Source organism: Marmota monax, unplaced genomic scaffold, assembly GCF_021218885.2.
Source record: "Marmota monax isolate L192 unplaced genomic scaffold, Marmota_monax_Labrador192_F-V1.1 WCK01_AAM20220418_F8-fsc00090, whole genome shotgun sequence".
In the NCBI taxonomy this organism is placed as follows: Eukaryota; Metazoa; Chordata; class Mammalia; order Rodentia; family Sciuridae; genus Marmota; species Marmota monax.
This window is the reverse complement of record NW_026695219.1, coordinates 2,822,403-2,841,312: the sequence shown is the minus strand read 5'-3', so window position 1 is coordinate 2,841,312 and position 18,910 is coordinate 2,822,403. Positions and strand designations below refer to the sequence as shown.

Sequence of the window (18,910 nt, the reverse complement as noted above, 5' to 3'; positions counted from 1 at the left end):
ATATAGATGCAATTAAACCAGTGTTCATCCTGCAGAATATTCCAGCAAAAGAGCACAGAAGAAATAAGATGTGCACATAGACAACTATAATGTAGCGTTTCAAAGTCATAATAATTACTTAGAAAATAGAATGGTCTCAGTTGAGAGAAGTGTTCTCTTAGAAAGAATCTCATCACAGAGTCTCTACAGGAACAGGAAAAGGGCACAAATGCTCTCAAGCACAGGTTTCAGCAAGGAAGGCACATTCTCATTTTAAAGGGAAGGAGTGCAAAGACCCAGAAAGGTTCAGTTATTTTCCCAAAATCATTCAGGAAATGACAGACTTGAGATGTACACATGGTTCTGTGAGGCAAGAAAGGTGACATTCTTCCCTTTCTTGGTTGTCCAAGTTGTACATCAATGAGGGCATTGAAATTTTAAAGAAGCAGGTGCTGCTTAAAAATATATATATTCTTGGCATTTTTATTTTTTCTTGAAGACAATCAAAAACAAAAATTTTTTTGTTTTAATATTCCAGCTGTGTACTATAAAGATCCACAAGGTCCTCTTGGCTAGAAAACATGCAGCGATTGTTGACTTTCATTGGAGACTGTTTCAAATCATCGAAGAGTCTCTTGGGGATTTAACATTTATCAAATGGGGAAATAGTTTTAAATAACTCAAAATAATTACCATGACCTTCTGATGTCCATGTTCAGACTTTAAGATAATAGTCACAGATGTCTATCAGTAAGTGAGGTACATTTATTCCCCCAACCCCATTTCATTTTCTCCTGGAATCATTGAGAAATGTTGTCAGGGAGCAGGCAGGCAGGCCCTCTGACTCCCTTGGTATTCATGGAGAAAACATGGGGGATATAAAAGAGTCAGTTATTGGATCAGAAGTTATATATTTGTATGTGTTAGGTTTGAATCTACTTTGCTTTGGGATTTTGAATAAATTCATGCACCACTGGTCCTAATTTCTCTCTTGATAGTAGAGTAGAATAAATAAATAGTTGCAACTAAGTCTTATGCAGACGGCTTTCTTTCATAGGGGAATAAGAAGAAGGTGATTTTGCCAAATCCCAGTCTCCAGCCTTCCGAATATAAAGGGTGAATCTGAAAAGTCACATTGAATTTTCTTTTCTTTAAAGCTCACTGTTCAGTGAACTGGAAAGATCAATATGGCTGTTCAAAAGCTTCTGAAAAATAAAATCTATTTTAACTTCGTAGTGCCTTGAATTGGAAGCACTAGCGAGGGTGCAATTAGAGTGGAAATTCTTTTTCTTTCTTATTTCTACAGTTTATTCACTGATCTCTAAAGAATTCTAGGAATTGGAAATTTAAAAAATCAATGTATGAGATAAGTAAACCAGAAATGTCACACAGAGGAAAAGGTCAGACTCGGTAGCAGCAGATACCAATTTAAAATTTTGAAAAGCATGAAACATATAAGACCAATAATGAAATCACTGTACACATACAGCCATGAATCACTGGACAATTGAAATATGTTCTTGGAGCTGAGTTACTAATAAAGCCAGTTCATTGTGATATGAGCATCATGGTGTGCACTTACATGGACCTAAATGGTACAACCTATCACACACTGAGGTTCTATATAGGTAAATCCAGGATGGACAAAGCCATATGAGATTAAATCCAGCACAAAATTAATTGTATTAATTATATCATTATATTCTCCAACTCCATCCTTTCCCTGCAAATGCCATAGTTTTACTCTCTTTTAATGCTGAGTAATAGTCCATTGTGTGTGTGTGTGTATATATATATATTCATCACAGTTTCTTTATCTATTCATTATCCATTCATCTATTGAAGGGCATCTAAGTTTTTCCACAGATTAGCTATTGTGAATTGAGCTGCTATAAAAAGTTGGAGAATAAAATGATACAATCAAAAGACAAGGTGAATATGAGATATATGAGGTTGCTGCCAAAGGCAGACAGTTTTATAATAAATATTTTTTTCCATGCATTATATTGCACTGCCTGCCCTATGATGTTGTGAAGGCTACAGTGTCACTAGACAATAGAATACTTTCAGCTTCATTTTAATCTTAGGACCATTGTCATATATGCAGAATGTTACTGACCAGTACATTTTTTTTTGTGGTGTTTGACTATATGACTTTAGCATGTGAATCTGAAATGGATCTTCCTCTTTGGCATGATTATGCTTTTGTTCTTTTTGAGTGCTTTCACTGTGTCTTCATATTATAATACACCACTCTTCTTTTTTTAATTAATTACTTTATTTATTTTAATCAGGTATATATGACAGCAGAAAGAATTTTGATTCATTGTACACAATTGCAGCACAACTTTTCATTTCTCTGGTTGTACATGATGTTGTGTTGCACTGTATGTGCAGTCACACATGTACCTAGGGTAATGATGTCCATCTCATTCCACCCTCTTTCCTGCCTCGATACCCCCTCATCACTCCTCCATCCCTTTTTCCCAATCGAAGTTCCCCCATTTTTTCCATGCCCCCCCCATAATGGATCAGCATCCATTTATCAGAGAGAACATTCGGCCTTTGGTTTTTTGGAGAGGCCCGGCACCTAATAGAGGAAAAAGTAGGTCTAAATATTCATCGTATTGGATGAGGCCCCAACTTCCTTAACAAGACTCCTAAAGCACAAGAAATATAATCAAAAATTAATAAATAGGGTGGACTTAAACTAAAAAGCTTCTTCTCATCAAAAGAAACAATCAGTGATGTAAAGAGACAGCCTACATTTTGGGAGCAAATCTTTTGCCACACTCACATCAGAGAACTAATCTCCAGAATATATAAAGAACTCAAAAAAACTTAACACCAAAAAACCAAATAACCCAATCAATAAATGATCTAAGGAGTTGAACAGACACTTCTCAGAAGAAGATATACATTCTATCAACAAATATATGAAAAAATGTTCAACATCTCTAGTAATTAGAGAAATGCAAATCAAAACTTCTCTAAGATTTCATCATACCAGTCAAAAAGGCAGTTATCAAGAATATAGACAACAACAAGTGTTGGTGAGGATGTGGGGGGAAAGGCACACTCATACATTGCTTGTGGGACTGCAAATTGGTACAGCCAATTTGGAAAGTAGTATGGAGATTCTTTAGAAAAGTTGGAATGGAACCACCGTTTGATCCAGCTATCCCACTCCTAGGTCTATACCCAAAGGACTTACAATCAGCATATTATAGTAATGTAGCCACATCAATGTTTATAGCAGCTCAATTCACAATAACGAAACTGTTGCACCAACCTAGATATCCTTCATTAGATGAATGGGTAAAGAAACTGTGGTATATATACATGATGGACTATTACTCCACATTAAAAGAGAATAAAACTATGGCATTTACAGGTAAGTGGATGGATTTGGAGAATGTAATTTTTTAAAAATGAGAATCATAGACTAGATCTTCATTCTCGGACTTAGCCATCTGAATGTACTCATCCTAAGCACCACTCATGTATAAGATGGCAATGCCTACAACGTCATCCTTTTTGTTACTCCTGGTAGAGCTATTCTAAGATTAACCCACACATATTCCTAGACCTTGTTTTATAATGAAATCATCACAAAATAAATATTTCTTGATACCACATCATTTAAAACATGTATTTTTAGTCCTTCTGCCTATATTGAATCCAAATCCCTCATGTTTCCTCTCAATGGAAACAGAGCAGAGTTTTAACTTGTGGGCTTCAAAAATAATATTCCATACCTTGACATTTATGTCCTGCCCAGAACAGCATTGTCCACCAAGTTTCCAGAGAATATTAAGTGCTAATGGCTTGATGCATCAATTGTATATAATTAATTAACTTCTCTCCTATGCATTTGGAATGAGAATAGTCTATATCAACTTTGAAAGCATTGAAAAGATAATTATGTACATGATGCTCTGAAGGGCTTAATTCTGAGAGGGAATTCCTCTTGAGCAAGGGGGCTGGGCAGGGCATATAATTTGGTGTTGTCCTTTGCGTTTTCTACAAAAAAGGGTCCAACCCAAATGAACTGTTTTATCAGTGAAACCACGAGATAGGCCTCTTTTCCTAGTCTTTGGAAATGACTTCACACCTCTGTCTTCTTCAATTATTCTCTAAGAATATTTATCTCAGCTAGTAAAAATAATGGAAATGTGATGGTATTTTTCACAAAGTGATGAAACATGACATCCATCTTCTTATGTTTATTTTTACTGGATTGATATCTACCCCACCTTATTTTCTAGCTAAAATTATGATATAAATAGGCTTGATGGTATGAGATATTTTAAGTTTGGCACAGAGGAACAAAGAAGGGAATGAACAAATTTTGGTTTTCTGCCTTTTTTCTGTAGTGCTGGGGTTTGTTATCTTTATTAATTTTAAGCATAAATGTTTCACGTCAGTGTGTATATTAATGATATTCCTGGTCACAACTAAGAATGTTTATGAATATAATGGTGAGTAGACTTGTACACTTTATGGATTGTAGTTAAGGGTCTGTGACAGACTCTAAATTACAAGTTAAATAAGTTTTGTTCTTGGATGTAACAGCTGAAATTATGCACATAAAGCCTCTTGATTTAAATCTCATCTTCTTGTAGCCATTTATGTCTTTGTCTCACAAATTCATCCAAGCCTTTTTGAAGTCATTTAGATTTTCTCTAATCAAGGTAGATAGTGATTGCTCTAATTTATCTGATGAGTTTGACGTAATCTTTGCCCTAAGAGCTCAAAAATATTTCTTGGGTAACACCATCTATTGTAAGCAGGATCTATAGATGTATTTAAATTATAATATTTTTAAATGTAATGATACCTGAGAGCATAGGTGCCCAGGAAACAATGGCAAACTTCTAGAGAAAGAAATCTAAGGAAAAGTGAAGAGTTCTTAGCTGATGAGGAAAGGATGAGGGACAGAGTCTCCAAAAGCCAATAGAAGCATCATTTGTTTTCAGACTTCCCACAAAATAAGCTTATATCTTTGTCTACAGAATCATGGGTGTATTGTAAGTCTGAAAAACATGGCATCCTCTGAATTGGAAAACACCATGATGATAGAGCTTTCCTTTTGCCTGTTTATGGAGATAACAGAAGTGATTCTCCTCCATTGAGCATGTTTATTTCCTAGTTTTCTGCATAGGCATGAACAGGAAGTAAGCATGCACATTATTGTTGTGCTCATCCCAGGTCCAGGAGAAACGTAGAGGTGTTGACAGAAGGGAGAACATGGATTTCACAGGTGTCTGGAGGTGGATCCCTATTGCCCAGGGGCCAACAGTCCATCAGCTTTTCTTCACAATTATCAAACAGGATGGACGATTGTAGAGACAAGTGTTTTATATCTAAAGCTGGGCCTGCCTATCAAGGAAAGGAGGATGCTGTGGCACTCGGGATCACAATCTATGGATTGATGAAGACTATGAATATGAAAAACATGATGTTGTTAACTTGTTCTGAAACCTTGAAATGGTGGGGCATATTTTAAGCTTGAGTGAGATGAGTAATAAATAATAGGTAACAGGTAATTTACATATAGAAAGTATTATCCAAGGAGTTGGGATATGTAAGTGGTTTTGGAAAGATTGTTATAAATTTATGAACAGCAGACATAAATGGCTACAAAGAGAAGCCGGGATTCATTAGAATAATTCTTTCATTCCAAAGCTATCATAAATTTACTATACTGTGGGGATGTATTGTGAGGCACCTTAGTGAGATGTTTTAATTGTCAAAGAACCCCTTGACTTCTCTTATTGGTCCTTTCTGCCAAAATCTCAAGGGGATTAGCTGATTCCGGGGCATGTTCTATATTATCTATCTTTCTCTTATCAAAATCAATTGCTGTTTGCCATGCACATGACTTTAACTCCAGCAGCTTGGGAGGTTGAGGCAGGAGAATTGCAAGTTTAAGCCAGCCTCAGCAAATTAGCAAGGCCCTATCCAACTTAACAAAACCCTGTTGCAAAATAAAAAGAGTTCAAATGGTTAAGCACCCCTGGATTTAATCCCTGGTACCAGAAAAAAAAATTATTTTCAATGACTATTTAAAAATATTTTGTCTTCTGAATATTCATTGATGGTATTATTTTAAAGAATGATTAGTCTACATTTATTTAGCTCTGGATATTGGCTGAATTTCAAGTTGATTAAAGACATTAAAATAGGAGAAAAAAGAAGAGGTCATCTAAAATCAAGTACTGATATCAATTAAAAGTCCACAAGAGCTGGCCCACAGGTGCATACTTATAATCTCAACTATTTGGGAGGCTGAGGCAGGAAGATTGCAAGTTGGAAGCCAGCCTCATCAGCTTAGTGAGACACTGTCTCACAATTAAATAAACAAACAAATAAATAAATAAATAAATAATCTGAAGGTGTAGATCAGTGATAAAGTGCCCCTGGATTCAGTCACCAGCACTAGGGGGAAAAAAAGTTCACAAGAGATACCCTTCATGTATCAGAAATTCTGCTCTATCCTTCTGAGGGTTGATTTGATAAAGACTGTTGATTTTTTTTTCTTTTACTAATAAAAAAGTAATGTAAACAATTTATTCCATTAGTTCTGAATTTAAAAGATAAAAACTAGAGATAATTTCTGGGTTAAACAATTGGTTGTTGAAGGTCATTGGCAATTGTACAAAGTATTTACAGACAGTGTAACAGGCAATTGGGGATATTTGACCTCAAAATGCATAACAACAGATGTCTGAATAAAGGACTTACAGTTTAAGATTTTAATCTCATTAAATAAGAATTCTTAAATAATGCAAATAAAGAAAAATTCAGCTATATAGGTAATACTGGATATACTTGTGGTGAAACAAAACAAAACAAAACAAAACCATAAAAAGAGTACAAAAATGTATAAAGTAAAAACTATCAGTCCTCCAGAATTTCTCATGGCCCATGCCTCAACATCAAAACTGCAAATCATCAAAGTATTTATAATCTAAAGGTAATGATATGTATGTATATAAATAAAATAAGTCATAGGGGACAAAAGGTGCCAGTGGATGTCAGAAAATAACTGCAAATAAAGGCCTTAAGGAGTTCAAAAGGAGCCATTAATTACAGTCAGCCTGGATGAGAGAGATAGGGAGAAGGGAGAAGGAAGGACATCAGTAAGAAAGGAAAGTTAGAAGAGAGTCCTAGAAGCTTAGTTGGATTCCCACAGCCACAGAGGAAAAGAGGATGCACCTGCAGAAGTCATGGTATATGAGAAATTGAGGCACTGCAGCTGCTAGGTATGTTCAAAGTACAAGGGCATTAAAATTATGAGGATAGAGGGGCAGAAGGAGAAGGATTCCAACACAACTCATTAGAAGTAGCAAATTATGTCCAGGTGTGATGGTGCACACCTGTAATCCCAGTGGCTCTGGAGGCTGAGGCAGGAGAATCCAGAGTTCAAAGCCAACCTCATCAAAAGTAAGGCACTAAAGAACTCAGTGAGATCCTTTCTCTAAATAAAATACAAAATAGGGCTGGGGATGTGGCTCAGTGGTTGAATGCCCCTGAGTTCAATCCCTGGTACCAGGAAAAAAAAAAATAGAAGTAGCAGGTTACAAGGCTAAAATGACAAATTTCACCAATGAATGTGGTGAAATTGGAGTAGCTGTTTAACTTGTAGAGAATTCACAGGATTGTTAGTTCTAAGGAAATTTTAAATAAGGGGTGAAATATTCAGCCTTATTTCCCATTTAATTCTGGGATTTTTCTATGGAGCAGATTGATGTGGGTGAAATGGGGACTATCAAATCCATTTAAGAGAGAATTTCAAGCTAAATTAATGGTGTCAAAAAAAATTACAACATTTACTTTAAAGATCTTAATTGGCTTTTGTTTGTGCATTTACAACTAGACAACACTTCATTCTATAAAATAAAAGGAATATCTTGATGAGTGAAGCAGATGAGGCTTACGTCTATAGCCAAAAATGGCCCAGGAAAGCAGAAACAGCAAAATGCAGATTGATTGTTTCAAAGATACTTTCCTTGTAAAGGTTAAAGCAGGAAATGCCGTTGGGATTTTGATTGGCATTGCATTAAACCTATAGAGAACTTTTGGTAATATCGCCATTTTGATGATGTTAGTTCTGCCTATCCATGAACAGGGTATATTTTTCCATCTTCTAAGATCTTCTTCTACTTCTCTTTTTAGGGTTTTGTAGTTTTCATTGTATAAATCTTTCACCTCTTTTGTTAGGTTGATTCCCAAGTATTTTATTTTTTTTTGAGGATATTGTGAATGGAGTGTTTTTCCTCATTTCTGTTTCAGAAGTTTTGTCACTGATATACAGAAATGCCTTTGATTTATGCGTGTTGATTTTATATCCTGCCACTTTGCTGAATTCATTTATTAGTTCTAGTAGTTTTTTTGTAGACCCTTTTGGGTCTTCTAGGTATAGAATCATGTCATCTGCAAATAGTGATAATTTAAGTTCTTCCTTTCCTATTTTTATGCCTTTAATTTCTTTCGTCTGTCTAATTGCTCTGGCCAGTGTTTCGAGAACTATATTGAATAGAAGTGGTGATAGAGGGCATCCCTGTCTTGTTCCAGATTTTAGGGGGAATGCCTTCAATTTTTCTCCATTGAGAATGATGCTAGCCTGAGGCTTAGCATAGATAGCTTTTACAATGTCGAGGTAAGTTCCTGTTATCCCTAGTTTTTCTAATGTCTTGAACATAAAGGGATGCTGTACTTTGTCGAATGCTTTTTCTGCGTCTATTGAGATGATCATATGGTTCTTATTTTTAAGTCTATTGATGTGGTGAATAGCATTTATTGATTTCCGTATATTGAACCATCCTTGCATCCCAGGGATGAATCCTACTTGATCATGGTGCACAATTTTTTTGATGTGCCTTTGTATCCGATTCGCCAGAATTTTATTGAGGATTTTTGCATCTAGGTTCATCATGAAATTCATATGGAAAAATAAAAGACCCAGAATAGCAAAAGCAATTCTAAGCAGGAAGTGCGAATCAGGCGGTATAGCGATACCAGACTTAAAACTATATTACAGAGCAATAGTAACAAAAACAGCATGGTACTGGTACCAAAACAGGAGGGTGGACCAATGGTACAGAATAGAGGACACAGAGACTAATCCACAAAGCTACAACTATCTTATATTTGATAAAGGAGCTAAAAGCATGCAATGGAGGGAGGATAGCATCTTCAACAAATGGTGCTGGGAAAACTGGAAATCCATATGCAACAAAATGAAACTGAATCCCCTCCTCTCGCCATGCACAAAAGTTAACTCAAAGTGGATCAAGGAGCTAGATATCAAATCAGAGACTCTGCGTCTGATAGAAGAAAAAGTTGGCGCCGATCTACATATTGTAGGGTCGGGCTCCAAATTCCTTAATAGGACACCCATAGCACAAAAGTTGATAACAAGAATCAACAAATGGGACTTACTTAAACTGAAAAGTTTTCTCTCAGCAAGAGAAACAATAAAAGAGGTAAATAGGGAGCCTACATCATGGGAACAAATTTTTACTCCTCACACTTCAGAGAGAGCCCTAATATCCAGAGTATACAAAGAACTCAAAAAATTAAACAATAAGGAAACAAATAACCCAATCAACAAATGGGCCAAAGACCTGAACAGACACTTCTCAGAGGAGGACATACAATCAATCAACAAGTACATGAAAAAATGCTCACCATCTCTAGCAGTCAGAGAAATGCAAATCAAAACCACCCTAGGATACCATCTCACTCCAGTAAGATTGGCAGCCATTATGAAGTCAAACAACAACAAGTGCTGGAGAGGATGTGGGGAAAAGGGCACTCTTGTACATTGCTGGTGGGACTGCAAACTGGTGCGGCCAATCTGGAAAGCAGTATGGAGATTCCTGGGAAAGCTGGGAATGGAACCACCATTTGACCCAGCTATTGCCCTTCTTTGACTATTCCCTGAAGACCTTAAAAGAGCGTACTACAGGGATACTGCTACATCGATGTTCATAGCAGCACAATTCACAATTGCTAGACTGTGGAACCAACCCAGATGCCCTTCAATAGATGAATGGATAAAAAAAATGTGGCATTTATACACCATGGAGTATTACGCAGCACTAAAAAATGACAAAATCATAGAATTTGCAGGGAAATGGATGGCACTAGAGCAGATTATGCTTAGTGAAGCTAGCCAATCCCTAAAAAACAAATACCAAATGTCTTCTTTGATATAATGAGAGCAACTAAGAACAGAGCAGGGAGGAAGAGCAGGAAGAAAAGATTAACGTTAAACAGATACATGAGGTGGGATGGAAAGGGAGAGAAAAGGGAAATTGCATGGTAATGGAGGGAGACCCTCATTGTTATACAAAATTACATATAAGAGGGGAATAGGAAAATAAACAAGGAGAGAAATGAATTACAGTAGATGGGGTAGAGAGAGAAGATGGGAGGGGAGGGGAGGGGGGATAGTAGAGGATAGGAAAGGTAGCAGAATACAACAGTTACTAATAGGGCATTATGTAAAAATGTGGATGTGTAACCGATGTGATTCTGCAATCTGTATTTGGGGTAAAATTGGGAGTTCATAACCAACTTGAATCTAATGTATGAAATATGATATGTCAAGAGCTTTATAATGTTTTGAACAACCAATAAAAAAATAAATTAAAAAAAAAAAGGTTAAAGCAGCAGGAACTTCCTTACCATGCTGGGTAAAACCAATCTGTTTGGGGATTTGGCTATTCTCTCTCTCTCCCTCTCTCTGTCTCCTCATTTCTTGGAAGGTCAGATAAATTACTTAGCTTTGACTTGATGGTATGGAACTGAGTAATTCCATTTTGAATTGGCCCATTGGGCCTAGTGCGGGAGCTCCATCCAAACCAATGCCTCCTATAAACATTAACAAAGACAAATGTAGAAATAAGTTTGAGGATCACCACAGAGACACCTTTCATAGAGATTGAAATTGTGAAGGTGGAGGAGCAGAAGAAGCAGCATTCAACACAATTCATCCTTATACACAAGAGGATTACTCATTGCCATCTTAAAGCCAAGGATGAAACAAGAGACCAAGGTATTCCCATGTTCTGCCTCCTCTTTCCCTCTTCATCTCCTTATCCTTCCTACCCTTTTAGTTTAATCAGCTCAACCTTATCTTCTCCATGAATCTTTTCCCAACATTGCAGTAGATGTTGACCACTCTCCCACCTGAACTCTGACTGCAGTTGAGATTAACCATGAGCCTCCTTTTTGAAAGTTAAAGAGATGACATCACTTAGCAACAAGAAAATTCTGAGGACTCAAGTTGCTCTTTCACATATATTTAACACCCTTGGCATTTTCTATCTCATGGCAAACACAACCGTGGCCAAAGGTTACCTGTAACTAGCCAGGTAATGTGTTCAGCCACATTATTTCCTTCTTTCTGTCTTTTATAGCTGTGAACACTCCTCCAGTTTTTTCGTTTGTCTGCCCAAAGGCCCTTTTTTGCATTCATTTTTTTATTCTCTCTCTTTCTGAATCTGTCTCTCTTTTTCTTTTACCCCCACTCTCCCCGCAACCCCAGGCAGTTCAGTTTTTCTTACAATTTTTTTCCATTGTACAACTCTGTGTCTTTCAGTTTTATTCTTTGATCTGCCACCAAAAAGAAGAAGCAGTGATAATGTCTGGAGGGTGGGCTCTATCTGGGGCTGCCCATATGCTCATCTTTGAGTTCCTTAGGGACATTTCTTTGTAATGATTTAAATTTAATTTTGGATTCTGCCACTTGCAACCCAAGCAATACCAACACAATAATCATAGTTTTTCTTTTATTTATCTGTTTTATATCTTTTTCTTTTTTTGGTACCAGAGATTGAACCCAGGGGTGCTTAACCACTGAGACACATCCCCAGCCCCTGTATTATTTCTTTTGAGTAGAGGTTATATTCCTGGAGATGGGTGAGAGAAATGCTTTCTTTGAAAAACAAAACAAAACAAAACAAGAACATCCATACATAAAAAGAAACTACCTCTATTTTGTATAAAATCATAAAAAGATTGAATCTCTAAGATCTCAAATTATGACCAAAATGAATCAGGAAAAATTTACATGTAACTACATTTTACTAGTTTATTTTTTTAAATTATTCATTAAGATGGCAGCTTTTCCATATGAAAAGAGTAATTAATTCTGAGTTAAGATACTGACTGCCATCAGCTGTAATGTGGAGGGAATGCATATCAATTAGAAGCAGCCATAATTGAATTATTGTAGCAAAAACAGTTTGTGTTGCAAATTTTAATTTCATTATTCTTATTTAACTTTCATTAGAGCCTAACTTGTGCTTTCTCTGCTTTCGCTGCTGAGTTCCAACATGCAAATAAGTTTCTTCCTTACAAAGGCTTGCTGAAGGAAGAAAAATTATAGGCAGATTTAAAGTATGTTATACCTGCCACCACCTAATTGCCTAAGAAAGCCAAGAAGCACTTGAGTGATCATTTCTCCCATTTTCGTAGCAAGCACTTAAAATGATGTTACACACAATAAATTGAAATTATGTTCACGTAGGAAAAAGCCCATTCAATATGCTCATTTAGTCTCTCATTTATACCTCTAAATACTTGTACTTAATGGTGGGTTACAAAGAGAAGTCAGAAAACTTCCTTTGAAGTTTTGACTGATGCATTTCTCTTTCAGAACTACAGAGTACAAAATGTTTTAGCTCTACTTCAGCGTTTTCCCCTGCAGTCTGGGTGTCTCAGCAAAGCTCTTGGCTTAATGAAATCAGTAGAAATGATATTGTGATGAAGTTCTGGCAAATATAGCTACAAGTAAATTGAATTAAATTCCATGGTTGCTTAAAACTTTAGAGAAATCGAAAGGTTTCAAGGCAATGATTTTGTTTTCATCAATATGTGGGAGCCCTGTCTGGTGAGGCTCCCTTGAATAATCAGTAACTTTTTGAGGAAGATATGCCTGCCTAATGGGTTCCCTCTTTCCTTCTACCAAGGGTGCGGGGGCAGGGACCATTTAACCTCCACAGGGTTTGAAATACATCACCAGCACAGAAGTAACATGTAAGCTATCTTAAAGGAAAGGCTAATTATGAATTCCTGGAAAAAAGAGCTCCTGTTGGAGTTCAATTGAGCCTTTCATCTTGAGAGCTTACCGAAAACAGTGAACTTGAGTGTCACATCTATAGGCAGTCAGACAGTTTCATAAACAGATTTACTCAGATGCATGGAAGGGAGAAATTCCTTTAATACAAGCTGAAGAATTTCTGCATTAAATGGAACAGACAGAATCAGAGTGTTTTAGCCTACAACACTCTGAGCCCTTCAGTCCCGCTATTTCTGGTGTAACTTATTTTTGCACGAAATGTTAGACAAAAAAAAATCATTTCAAATATCTCAAGGCTGAATCTTAAGTTAATTAAATGTTCACTTTTGCTTTAGGTCTCTTAGAAAAATCAAAATCAAATGTATGTCTTTAACAAAACTGCAGCATATCCCCATTATTAAAAGCTTTCTATATTAGCAATATGAAGATAAGTAAGGTCAGATATCTTTCTTCAAAAAGTTCACATGTTAGAGAAAGCTTTGTTTTCCCTACTAAGTGTACTAGTAACTCATGAAAGATTCCATAATACAGGAATAAAAAAAGAATTTTTTCTTTCTTCTCCTTCTCCTCCTGCTCCTCTTCCTCCTCCTCCTTTTCTTTTTTTTCCTCCTCTTTCACTTCACTGTCCCCCTATTCCACCTTATCCCTTTTCCCCATCCCCTTAATTTTTTTTTCATCTTGAAACACATTGCATTAAATTGTCCAGGCTGGAACTCAGGATCCTCTTACCTTAGCCTCCCAAGTTACTGGGATTCCAGGCCTGTGCCATCACGTCCAGCTAAAAAAGATTTTGAACACATCGCACCATAAATATTCTCAAAGCTACTTTGCAAAGGACAACTGTTTTCCTTTTATCACACGTAGTGAATTAGTTTACATAGAATAAAAGATTAGTTTTGCAAAGAGTACTCTATTCGGTTCAATTCTTTGTTCTTTTAAAGAACTTCAAGAGGCGAATTCATCAATATGAGAGCAAAGACATTTTTTCATTTTGCCAGAAATGAATGCAATCTCATTTCCCATTTCTTCTAAATATAACTTTTGCATGGTTTACATAGTTCTTAGTTCTTTCTTACATGCATAAATATTTATCCTGGAATTTCTTCTAATCAAATTCCATCTCTTTCCAGGGCCAGCATAAATTCAGTCTTCTACAAGAAATCTAAGGTAGAACTCATAGGCATCTCTGTCTACTCAGTACTTGACAAATTCTAATAAGAATTTGGCACTTAACTATAGCTTTTTTTGGCATCTGGATTATAAAAGGGCCTGTGGCTTCCTAATACAATAAAGGGAAGATTATTATGAGGATAAGATGAGGATGCATTTTGGTAAGCATTTAATTAACACTGTTTCATTAATCCCCACCCCTTATAAGATGTATGCTGTTATGATTATCTCTATTTTACGGATGGGAAAAATGAGTCTCAGAGTGATTAACTTACTTAGCTTGTAAGTATCCCAGCCAAGATTAAACTCAGGTCAGTTCTAAGGTCTCATTGGCTTAGTGCATGCTCTTTATCATTCTCTCATTTTCTTTGTAATTAAAATATGCTGACATTGGACTGCAAATTAATTTGTAGAAGGTCCTATTTAATTTCCTCTGTCTCTGACAGAGGGTTGACTCAAACTTGGTGAGGAAACTTACCCACTTTTACACACTAATGATTATTTCTAGATGTCAATAGTTTTGTAGCTAGAAGAAATCTTTTAGATTACCTGTTTCTAGCTTTTTCTTTAAAGATCAGATTCTGACCAAGCCTCAGTGAGCCAAGGCTCATTGGCAGTCGTCCTCTCCACAGCCCAGTGGTGTGTTATCTCATGTTCATGGCCTGAGAAACCAGCTTATGAGAATGAAAATGCAAAATACCTCGTTACCACACAGGGGTATCTTATGAATACATATCTATGCAGTCTGTCTTCCATAACTGTGGGTTCTATATCCATGGGTTCAACCAACTGTTGATCAAGAATATTCTAATAAAATCCAACTTAATTGAGTATGTACAGACCATTCCTTGCCATTATTCCCTAAACAAACACTGTGGATCAACTATATACATAATATTTACATTTTATTGGGTTATTAGGTATTATAAGTAACCTAGAGATGACTTAAAGTGTACAGGACTGTGTTTATAAGTTGTATGTGAATATTGGCTCATTTTATATAAGGGACTTCACCATCTGTGGATCTTTATGTCTTCAGCAAGATCTGCAACCAAGCCCCCAGAGACACCAAGGAACAATTGTGTGTGTGTGTATAATGTGTGTGTGTGTGGTATATATCTGTGTGTGTACACACATTACGTATATATATCTTCTCTTGGGATGCTTGAAATATCTGAGTTTTTTGGCTGTAACTGAAAATTTCCAGGATTTGATACTTATTGGATTTGTTTTTTACAGTTTCACATTCCTCTTGCTGTCTGTCTGCTCTATAAGTTTGACTGCTTTCGGCATTCTCTCTCACACAATTGCTAATGGTGAGAAAGCAGATAATCAAACATGTTAAGGCCATGAGTAGTATAAAAATTAATAGACCCTGAGTGAATGTGTGATGCACTTTTAGTGGATAGGATGGATTTATTTTTTATACATGGACTTTGTGACTGATTTTTGTTTTTAGAAAGTATATATTATTTTTGTATTTGTCTTTGCTTTTGGTTTTTGTTGCTGTTGTTTTGTTTGTTTGTTTTTGCTTATTTTAGGTCATGGCAAGTTTCATGGATAAATCACATCTGAACAAATATAGAAGCAGTTGAATCCATTTCCATGATCACATTTTCAGTTGAGAACACAAATTCTATTTTTACATTAGAGATTTTTTTTTTCCTACTGTAGATATTTTGACTCAGAAAAAAAAAAGGTAGGTTTTGAAATACAACCACAGAAGTCACTTTCTGTTCCCTGCCTCCTGGTTTTGATTCATTGGGATCCAGTGAACTGAGAGGTGATATGACTTTAGAGAGAAAGCACCTCTACCCATTGCTGTGCTCTTTAATTCAACCCCTAAGCAGAGGTGATTGTTGCCACAGCCCTGGGCGCTGAGGTGATTAAAGTGGGAGCCAGCAAGGTCTCCATATCTGTCTAATCCGGCCTGGTTTAAACCATTAAGCAGATAATACAGGGCTTAGGGCCTGATACCAAGCAAGGCAAAGCAGCTTATTCTTTATTTTAGAATATTGTGTCAGGTGAATCAAGGGCAAATAGTAATAGCACAAAGAGTCATGATAGAATATCTATTTCCATATTTCTATACATAAATATCTTTATTACACAAGAAGTGGGTCATTTGATCTTCATTGGGGCTTTGAGAAGCCTGATAAGAAACACCTTCTTTTCCTTCTTGAATTCTGAACAGAGAACCACAACCAAAGAGAAAGGCACATATAAGTGTCACCAAATCACCTTGATTACTGAAAAAGCTTTTGTTAAAGTGCACAAATAACCTTTAATTTTGAAACCTGAATACAATTGCTGGTGCCCCAGAGCCGGCAGCTGTCTATAAGCAGAGTTGGATGTGGACTTCCAGCCAAGAGAAAAGGAGTGGGCCTGACCACTTGCTGATCTCTCCTTCCTTGCTCATTCTTGACCATCTGATAAGTCACCCGGCACCTCTGGAATAAGTTAGGAGGCAGAAGGAAAATGAAGCTTCATGCTAATGATGTTCCCTCCACATGCAAAGAAACATGGAAATGGAGAATGCACATTCCCACATGTCAGGGTATATGCAGACGTTCTAAGTCCAATATCTATTATCATAACTATGTACTAGGCTTTATATATATTATATCATTTAACCATAAAATAGTTTACCCCACTATAACTCCAACCCAGATCCACAAAGAACATTGTGAAGGAGTTATTTTAAAGTAGTAGTATCACCATTATATAGATGAGGAAACTGAATCTTGAGAAGTTAGAAGAAGTTTTGCTCAAAGTTACATGGATAATAATTAGAAGAGTTTGGAGTCAAATACAGACTCATTTTATGTTAAAACTGCAACCCATATGAAAAAATGTTCAACATCTCTAGTAATTAAAGAAATGCAAATCAAATCTACTCTAAGATTTCATCTCACGCCAGTCACAAAGGCAGTTATCAAGAATCCAGACAACAATAAATGTTGGCGAAAATGTGGGGGGAAAGGCACACTCATACATTGCTGGTGAGACTACAAATTGATGCAACCACTCTGGAAAGCAGTATAGAGAGTCCTTAGAAAACTTGGAATGGAACCACCATTTGACCCAGTTATCCCAGTTACTCCTAGACCTATACACAAAGGACTTAAAATCAGCATATTACAGCGATCTAGCCACATCAGTGTTTATAGCAGCTCAATTCTCAATAGCTAATCTGTGAAACAAACCTCGATGCCCTTCAATAGATGAATGGATAAAGAAACCGTGGTATATATATACATGATGGACTATTACTCAGCATTAAAAGAGAACAAAATTATGGCATTTTAAGGTAAACAGATGGAGTTGGAGAATATCATGCTAAGTAAAGTAAGCTAATCCAAAAAAACCAAAGGCTAAATGTTCTCTCTGATAAGTGGATGCTGATCCATAATGGAGGAGAGCATGGGAAAAATGGAGGAACTTTGATTGAGCAAAGGGGAGGGAGAAAGGGAAGGGTGTATGAGGGAAGGAAAGATGGTGGAATATGAGGAACATTATTACTCTAGGTACATTTATGACTGCACATTTGGTGTGATGCTACATCATGTACAATCAGAGAAATGAAAAGTTGTGCTGCAATTGTGTACAATGAATAAAAATGCATTCTGCTGTCATATACACCTAAGTAAAATAAATTAATTAATTTAAAAAACTGCATCTTCAATTGTTCTCTTAGTAATAAATCTAATGATCCTTTTCCAAGCAAATTAGATTTCTGAGTTGAAAATCATTCTGAAGCTGTGTTGATGGGAATTTGATAATTCATTGTTGTGAAATTTAGACTTTGAATTTTTAACCTTTTTACTTTGAAATTTTATACTTACATAAAGGAAACAAAAACCACACAGAGATTTCCCACAGGTCCTTTATTCAACTTCCCTAATGTTAGTGTCTTATATAACCAGGACATAATTATCAAAATAGGAAATTGACACTAATACAACGCTACTAACTAAACACCAAACTTTACTCAAATTTCACCTTGATTTTTGTTATGGATTATGGGTTTCTTTTAAGGACAGGAATGAATTATATTCATTTTGATGTCCTGAGAAACCATCAGTAAATCTGACCTAGAGTAAGTGCTCACTACTAATTGTGGAATGAGTGGATAAATAAATTTAAGTGCTATACTCCAACATGGATATTTTTGTGTGTATTATGTCTCACAGGTACAGAAACACATGAGAAAAGTGTGAGACTTTGATCTGAATGAATCTTATTTAGAACTAAATTCTGCAATAGACTGTAAAGTACACCCTTTTAGAACTGTGAAAAAATTTCAAAGCAAAAGCACATATACTAACAAGTTTGAAAGAAAGATGCAGTAGAATCCACTAACTGGGTAGGAGGCTACACTATGGCTTTCATTTTATTTTGTGTGGATGTGTGTGTGTGTGCTCATGTATGGTATATATGTGCATGATTCATCTCGTACCAATTATTGCCTAGGCAAGAGAAACAGCAGTTACTGGTAATCTGTCCTAGATTTCCAGGCAGGTTGCTGAACTTTAGTGTTAAACTAAATCATGGAAACACTTGCTCGAAGAGGAATCCAAGCAGATACTTGTGAGGCTTCTATTTTCTTTTATTTCAGTAGAGATAACATTAATAAAGTGTGAATTGGCTGTGACAGTGGTTTCT

At 36.2% G+C, this 18,910-nt stretch overlaps 1 protein-coding gene across 4 annotated transcripts in view; it reads left to right on the top strand.

The window, feature by feature from the left end:
- Rgs7 (regulator of G protein signaling 7) overlaps positions 1-18,910 on the top strand; it is a 490,322-nt gene that overhangs the window by 214,639 nt on the left and 256,773 nt on the right. The gene's annotated exons all lie outside the window — the stretch shown is intronic.